The following is an 8,996-nucleotide window of genomic DNA, read 5'->3' as shown; positions in this document are numbered from 1 at the left end:
GCATTTTGTTCCAATTGAGAAGAGGTGGTTGTCTGTTGCTTTAACAGGTCATCCAATATTATTTTATTATTTTTAACTTTGTGTGCTAGTTTTGCATGGTCTGCCTTTAATAGCGTGAAGCTAGTAGTTAGTGTGCCTATCTGCGCTTCTATAGCTATACGTAATTCTAGTAACTCTTTGAGAACCAGCTCCAACTTGTATCCATGCCTTCCAGGTTCCGTGGGTGGTACCACATCTTGATCAGAACTTTGGGCCAGATCACTTTGTGTTGCATTGTCTGTGTCCCCAGACGCGGGGCTTCCGGTTGCTTAGCTTTGGGCAGACCCATTATGGACTTGGTCACGCAATTTGTTGTGTCTTTTTAATCCCTGGGGCAATAAGCACACCACTCTGCCAGTTTAGCACTTCAATTTTAATGTGCAATCATGCCTATCCATCTGACAATTCAGCTTCCCTTGGCGCCCGTGGCCGAGACAGTGCCTAGATAGACTGTTTTGGTTAATAGTGTCTCACACCAATCTGTTCTACAGCAAGCTGGCAAGCATTAACAGCAATACCTCTCAATCAGCACACCTTCCTCTTTACAGCGTGGAGTATTACCCCAGCACACTCCCCCCAATGCAACGCTGCAGCCTCTTTGTAGTTCAGTGCTATGCCACCTTATATGATCATTCCTTTCGGTGCGGCGTTATGTGACGTAAACTTTTCTGCTACACCATCACATGTCGTACCTGTACCCAATCCAGTGTTCACAGTGTCATGCCCTCAGTTCCAGGCAATTATTTAAGCGTCCGTTATGTATTGGAAATCCCTTGGAAACAGGCTGTGTTAGTAGAGGGAAGTAGATTGCAAGTGCCTGAGGCGTCTGTTAAACAAGAGGAGTCTAAAAGCTTGGGTATGCACAGCGGTGGACAGCAGCGTGCTCGCTGCCTCTGTTCCGGTCCGAGTGTCCAAAGCTTCGAAGTGCTGTATAGATATGTGTGGCCGTTCTCTACTTCGCGATGTTGTATATGTCCAACTCTGTTCAGCATGTCCAGTTATGCTATACTGGCCCTCTCTGTGGGACACTCAATACTATACGCACAATCTCAGTTTGTAGACACAAGGACTCTCAATGTGAGTGTATCTTTGCCATTGAGTGAGGATCCTCCTTAGAGGAAAGAGTGTTACACATTCCCAATTCTCGATCCGAACTATGGCATGTGCCCAGGCCAGTTATCTCTTACATACAAACTACACAGCAGAAGTGCTCAGTCGCCTGAATGACCATGTGATGAGGTTGTCCACAACAGAGCCCTCTCCCTGTGTTCGATCGTGGCTATAGCAGATCTTGTTCTCCAATGTCCTTCAGCAATGTGATTGCCACAGTCACCCAGCACAGAGGGGACTGCTTCACTCGCACAGACTATTGCCTGCCCTGACTCGGTTCAGTACTTCCGGGCGTCGCCATGGGTCCTCAGGGGGAGTGGCGCGAGACGTCTCCCCCTGGGGATATTCGCACACATGGAGCGGTCCACGCTCTGATGAGAGGAACATCAGGCAGGGATAGCGTAGGTGCGTAGGGAAGGCAGTTAGGAGCGCAAGCGTGATGGAGGCAGCAAGGTACGTTTCTTCATGATAGATAGATTAGTGAGGTGGCGTTTTCCTTGCCATAATTCGTGACTGGGACTGACACCATTAAATTAAGTTGCAACAATGAACATGAGTGAGCAGCTGGTGGAAGCCCTGCGTGTGATTCAGCAGGAAGGTAGAGAGGATATGCTGACGCAAGAGGTGCGTCAAGAGATGATCCCCCCCCCCACATGGCCACCACAACGCAGGGCAGCAAGAGGAGTGTGGTCATCGGTAGAAGCATGCAGTGGTCACCCATGAAGAGAGGAGCCAGGAGAGCACGTTCGTAGAGCGCAGGAGCTTTGAGGGCCTCAACAACTGGCGCACTTTCATCGGATATGTTGCTTCGCAGGGACCTTTCCCTCCCACCTCAGGTGACGGTGAGTCAAAGGGATGTCCGGTCCATATTACATGATGCCAGCGCCCAGGGCACCGGTATGCTGGTGGGGGTCCCCAGTGAGGTGAAGGCTGCTGCCACCAAGAAAAAAGGGAAGGAGAAAGCTGTTAGGAACTCATTGGTCAGCCAAAATGGGTTGGGGAATACAATGATACCTACACCACCCACAGACAGTTGCGACCAGAAGGGAAGGGTAAACAAATGTCAGCATTCCGCGTTAAGCGCCAGCGGACAGAATTTATTGTTTGAGAGACAGGAAACTTCCCTAGTATCTTATTCCAGTGACAGCGAAGAAGGGGAGGAGTTCACTGCACAAGCTACGAAAGAAGCGCCATTTCCAAAGGCTATGATTAATTTGTCACATGACACAGAAGGGTTTGTGGAGTCTGTAAGTACAAGAGAAGTTGGTCACCCATCAGCAAGGAGTGGGAGACCTCGAATGCAGACACAGACTTACAGAGAACAGGAAGGTTATTGCACTAGAGATATGGAGATTGATTTGGGAGGGGACAGTGGGGATGAAGGAGAAGCCGAACCCCTTTTTGAAGAAGAGAGGAACACTTTGCTTCAGGCTTAGCTGTGAAAAGATGGGACAGAGAATATTTATTCCTGCGGGCTCGCCCGCCACCTGTTCCAGGCATGACGTGGGTTACCCCCAGCCAAAGAACTTGGAAGGACAGTGGGTCTGGGTAGAGCACTCAAGCCCATTTAGGGACAACATATCAGAGCGGGGAGTTCTTAAAACAAGTTCCAGTTATTCACAGGGTTCTGGCGACCTTTATGACAATCTTATGGGTGTTACACCTAACGTAACATCTGGCAAGGTGATTCTTACCACTGTTCCTGCGACAATGGGGGAACTTAATTGTAATGATAATGGCGAATCTGGAGCAGATTTTGTGCGGTTGAGCAGATCTCTGGAGCGGAGAGGTGTCTCAGCTTGGAAAACCTTTGATGGTGGGGTTGGGGATGGAGCATCTCCCAGTACAAGTGCGACACTGCAGAATGCTATTGAGAATGTGGGAGAGCAATATATGATGAAATTAAGGGGCAAAGAAAATGTTAATAACAAAACGGTTTCTGAAAAAATAACAGGTACAGTATCTAAAACCAAAGGGGGTAAAAAAGGGGGGGGCAACACAAAAGTCTGTTTTATTGTTTCAGAGGTCAAGTGCGGACTCATCTCATACTGACCAAACGTCGAGAGATTATCAGGGGCGGATGTCTCAGACGGAGTTTTAGCAAAGAGCGGAGCAGTTACCTTACGGTAAGCCCCATTGGTGGGCAGATTGAGAAGATACGCAGGGAAAAAGGGAAGCCTGGGAGATTGCAACCTGGAACAAAGAATGTTGTTGATATTGAAGGTAGAAACGGTGGGTTGTCTGACAGATCATCTGACTATAATCACCTGGGGTTTTGACACAGGTTAGCACAGTGGGTTTTGACGGATCACACAATAGGCAATCTGGTATAGTGGATGGGTTGTCCAAAGAGGAAGGGTCTGATAGAACTGTATCCATTAACCTTGAGAGAAGGCTTCCTTATATGGGTCTAGCGATGCCAGAGGGGACTCATTTAACTGACAAAACCAAACAAAAGATATGGAATCACGAGTTTGTGGACGTATTCAAATTACTACACAGAGATATACAAGCTAAAGAGGGGTCAAAGGAAGAGGAATGGGAGTTAGCGCAACGTCCTAGGGTACCTCGTACAATAGAAAACTGGACTTCGGCTTTTCTGAGTATTTATTGTGAAAAATATCCTGAGAGGTCAGTAGCCCTTTATAAATACATGGATAAAGCGCAAATGCATTTTGGGGGATATTCATGGTTAAACTATGATGAAGAATTTAGAGCGAGAATCAGTTTATGCGCTGAGAAGCCGTGGGGGGATGTGGACTCAGAGCTTTGGCTCCAATGGATGTCCATGTCTCACCCACCTGCAACGACACACATGGCAAGTGGGTTGCCAGTTACTTACCGGCCCTTTCTGTGGCGTCCCACCCAAGCAGGGGTGGGTGTTTGGGGAGGGGGGCAAAGTTCAGGGACAGGGGCCTGCTGGAATTTCAATAGAGGAATGTGTAGTAGACAATTATGTCGTTTCAGACATTAGTGTTCTCAATGTGGAGAGCGACATCCACTCACGCATTGTGGTTCCCCAATGAGAGGCTTTGGCGGCCAATGATTTAGTGAGCAGCAAAGATTTAGTGAACAGAACAGAGGTGCATATAGGGGGAGAGGCACCCCTTTCCCTGCTTTTCCAAAGGGCACATACACCAGTTAAGCTGTCAACTCTGAGGCCTTGGTTGGAAATGTACCCAGATACAGAGGCAGCGGCTAGATTATTCTGGGGGTTCAAAAATGGTTTTAAGCTAGGATATCAGGGCCCTCGTCAACGTAGGTTAGATGCTGAAATAAAAGAAGGCAGGATAGTGGGACCTTTTAAACAATGTCCTTTGGAAAATCTTATGGTATGCCCCCTAGGTGTCATTCCTAAAAAGAAAGAAGGGGAGTATAGGATGATACAACATCTGTCCTGGCCAGAAGGCTGCTCTGTCAATGATTTCATCTCAGCAATAGATACTTTGGTGTCGTACACCACTGTGGAAAAAGGGCCCATAATCCTAACGATGCCCAGGCCGCTGGCGCAAACCGCCTCTCAGTTCCCATTCTGAATAATTACCAAATAAAGAGACGGGCGCTGGGAGCAGGAATCAAGAACAGAGTTTATTTCTCATGAGGAGAGCATGTCATTTCGGACACGAAACACAGTGTCTTTCGGGAGGTGCTCTAACAAGTGAGCGTGAGACTCCGGCTTTTATACATTTGCAGAACATTTGATGATACAATCAGGTCAATGTGTCGCAAAAGGGAAACATTCCTATAATCCTCGTGATGATCCTATTCCACATACATTCACAATGGGGACCCTTGACCTGCTGATAAGAGGGGAGGGCAATCATGCAGCTGAGTGTGTCGTAGGATGTGTGCGCCTGATCATGGCCCAGGGGGTGGGGTGGCTAGGCATACAATAAGGGCAGTAAATGGTATCTCCTGGCTTAGGCGATGGCCTCGGACATGTGTGGTCAGCCGGACTCGGGGGAAGGGGTCATCAAAGGAGTGGTATTCAGGCCTGCGTGGACAATCGAGCGTGGAGGGAAGGCTCGTCAACAGAGGGACATTCATGGAAGGGGAGGAGGTGCTGGTCAGGCGCGGCCGTGACTCGCAAGGACAGGGCTTTGCGGAAGAAGAGGGTTTATGACTTGTTCATGTGAGGAGAAGGAGGGGGGACGGGGTGCGTGCAGGACCAGAGCCGCGCAGAGAGGGAGAGAGAGAGAGAGAGATCTTACGACCTGTACATGGGGGAACAGGGGCAGCCAGATACAACTGGGGGGGGGGGGCCATGTCAGCTGAGGCGAAGGATGCTTCTTCGAGAGGGGAATGGAGAAGGCCTGGGTCAAGCAGGAGGGTTACCTTTCACATCAGGGTCGCGCAAAGGGAGCGGGTTTCATGGCCTATACATGAGAGAGGGGGTGCAAGATACGCGCAGGAGGGAGGCTGGGGAGTCTAATGGGTAAAAAGGGCCATGGTGCCTAGAATGGCCGTGCATATACACAGGGGTACGGGCTCTTACTGGCAGGGTGATATAGTCAATAATTTACAGTATCCATGGTGCTCACAAGGAGAGGAGTGGGAGAAGAAGGGGAATGAATGCTGTCTATGTACATCGAATTTATCAGATTTCACAGTCGCCCCTTTTTACATAGCAGCAATCATTTTTACAGCTGATGACATTACAGGCAGGCAAGCATCGATGACGAATTAGCACTTTGTCGATACTAACATGTGGCGTACAATCATAGACAGTTTAAGGTGAAGGGAAGAATGCAGTACATACGAAATTACATTTTCGGTGTGTTCCTGACAGTTAAACGCATTACATAGCACAAGGCTTTCGGACTTAAAAAAAAACGTGACCAATGGACCGTTTTGACCAGGCAGTTGAGAGCGGAATTCAGTTCGATACACAGTATTTCTTCGTCACAGTGTCTTTTTATCAGCGAGCCATCACTGGTAGGCTCTAATCCCAGTGCTTGTCGTTGGCGCTGTTGAGCACCGGCGATGGAGCTATGGGTCCAGCTCGGTTCTATCCTGGCGCGTTGCAGGGTGCGGTCAGTCCTCTGCTGTTAGACCACAGTCCTGTTCCCTAAACAGTCCGTTTGGCGGCGCCTTATGCTCGGCACCTAGAGTTCTGTTGCAACACCCTCTTCCCACATAATTGCAGCTCTTTCCTTTGGCAAAAAGTCACGTGGGAAGGTGGGTGGATGTCGTTCAAACAGTCAATGGGAGAAAGAGTGAGCGGAGTTGGGTCAGAGTTCCTGGGACACACAAAAGGGACCAAGGGAGCAAAGGATAACAAGCAGGCAGGCCCATCAATCGGGCCCAAAGAAGGGGGACGGAGACTCCAGGCACACGTGGGTTAGCAGACGGAGGGCTTCAGGGCAGCCCGTCATTTTTCATTTTCCACGTCGAAAGTGCTGTCTCGTCCGTATCTTGTTGCTCTGCAGCTCCACCTTTGGTCGAGGTCACACGTGTCCCAGGATCTGTAGCCAGGCTGTACGTCACATCCGACCCATCTCCTTCGGTGATCGTGCATCTTTGAATGAGTACAAGACAGTGTTTTAGAGAAATGGCAGAAGAAGATATCTACGCATGTGAATTCCTCCCTCAATTTTTCGCATTTGAGTCCTTATGGTCATTGGTCACAGTCAGAGGTCTATTACCAAGCAGTGCATGTGTCAGCATTCCTACTGAGTTTATGGCAGGTATATTCATTGGCCCATTTATGATTCAAGTAAGGACAAGATAATATTTCCATCAACTGTGCATTACATCATTTTCAACATTAGCGCAGCATTTCCCTTCAGAACCGGCTAACATTTTCAGACAGGGCGGGGGTGCTATCGTCGAGTGTCGGGCAAAACAAGATATCCTCAAGGGTCAGCAGCTACCCATGATCATTATGTTTATACCGGGGACAACGGAAGCGGTTCTATCAAAAAGTGGGGCGGGGATGCCTCGGGCGCTTGCGCTTGGGTGCAAAGGGGTGGGGTAATCTGGGTATTGGGTGTCAATCTAGACGTTGGCGTTCGTCTCTGAAGAACAGACATAGGATGCCATTGACATATAGTTCCCCTAGAAATGGCCTGATTTGGGGGACTTTAGTCGTCTTACCTGTCCTTTCCTTCTTAGCCAATTCAAGTTCGTTCATTTTGCAGAAAGGAGAGGCAGTAACATGGCAAGATACAGTCATTTTAGTTTTGGTCAATTTCGCTGAACACCTTCGTGTTCAAATACGTATCAAATCGGAGTGGTGCCGGTGGGGCACAATTTTACCAAAAAGATGGACAGAAAATAGGGAGGCTCTCAAAGAGAGTGAGAGTCGTCCGCAGTCTAAACGAGCCATTCGGTACACGTATGACATGTAAGGAGAGAGAGAGAAAGAAGGGTGGAGAGAGAGACGTGTACGAAAATAGGTCATTTAGTGCGTTCACAACACGGAACAGCAAAGGTCAGGTAACATGCAGATATAGACAGAGGGGAGACATATATTCGTACGTTACACACACACAAACTCAGACAGGGAAGACGGCACATGTATTACACATAGACAAGACATTCACAACAAGGCGGGAAACAATTGTTAGTCCACAACATCTGCTTTTTATATATTTATCCTACATATCTTTACTATCCTATTTATCTACGTGCTTAGCTCTTTCTGCCTTTCCCCCCTTTTTCTTCTCGTTTGTCACGCCTGTGAGCGTTCCCAATTACCAATACTCACACCTCCGTTGGCTGATCGGAAATTAACCTGGTCATGCTAGTTACCCATGGTTGGATCTTAAACCATTTTTCTGTTCCCTCCTGTGGTGGGAAGTTCTCCAGGCTGAGGCAACGGCAAGTATTGATCGGAAAAACAGTCGGACAGCTTGGCTATATCTGCAAGAGTGTGAGAAAGGGAGTAGTGCATTTTGAACATCGGCGACATTTCTAACTTCCTAGACGGGTGGCGCCGTGGCAACCCTTATACGTACGATTTTCTTTGTCCTTTCCCTACCTAGTCAAAACGTCCAGTCATTTCATCTAACGCGTCTTTTCTAGTCAATTTTATTTTTGTCACTCAGTACCTGTCCAGTCTCTATGTCAGTCCATCCTCCCATTGCTATGCTCTAAGGAGGAACAGTCATGTTTAAGTCTACGTCCTTTTTAAAAAAAAAAACCTTTATTTGTCCTAAGGACCATGCTCACATTCCCCTTCTCCTCCTCTCGTCGGCGGTTCGGTCGTCGTCCATCCATACATCAGCCAGTGTTCCGACGTGACCTGCAGAAGGGAGGAAAAAGAAGGGGTGGGGGCAACATTCAAAAACCCTCATCAACGTGCAGTAATCCGGAAACGCTTTACCTACCACATACTCGACCTATTTTCACGTAGTGCATTTCCCTACCATCACGGCGTTTAAGCCCAGATGGACCAGAAAGGTCAGACAGATAATCATTGACGATCTGTGCGACATGAGCTACTTGGCCGTAACCTCTTTTCATCGGGTACAAGGGCGGCGGTCAGGTGGCATTTCTGTGGTGTCGTTTTTAGGGCTTCTAGAGCACCTTTCCGGCTGCCTGTCACACATAGTGTGGTTGCTAAATATCGGGTCCTTTTTAACCTTTAGCCTTCATCATACTTTCTCGTTGCTCATAGTAGTAATTCATTCAAAACTCATTAATGCAATCCGCTACAATGATGCTTTCGTTTCCAAAATACCTTTAATAAAAGAGGGTTGACACATAAATACAGGCCTACAACCCGGTGGGCTAGCCACGGAGCAGATTGGAACTGTGCATGGGAAGAACGAAGCTAGTGGCAGTTCATTGTAAAAAGTGCGGCAGCGCAATAAAATTATATTAACCTCTCCTACAGAGCAAGC

This window comes from Lissotriton vulgaris, chromosome 9 (assembly GCF_964263255.1).
Source record: "Lissotriton vulgaris chromosome 9, aLisVul1.2, whole genome shotgun sequence".
Lineage (NCBI taxonomy): Eukaryota > Metazoa > Chordata > Amphibia > Caudata > Salamandridae > Lissotriton > Lissotriton vulgaris.
Note: the sequence above shows the minus strand (reverse complement) of the source record.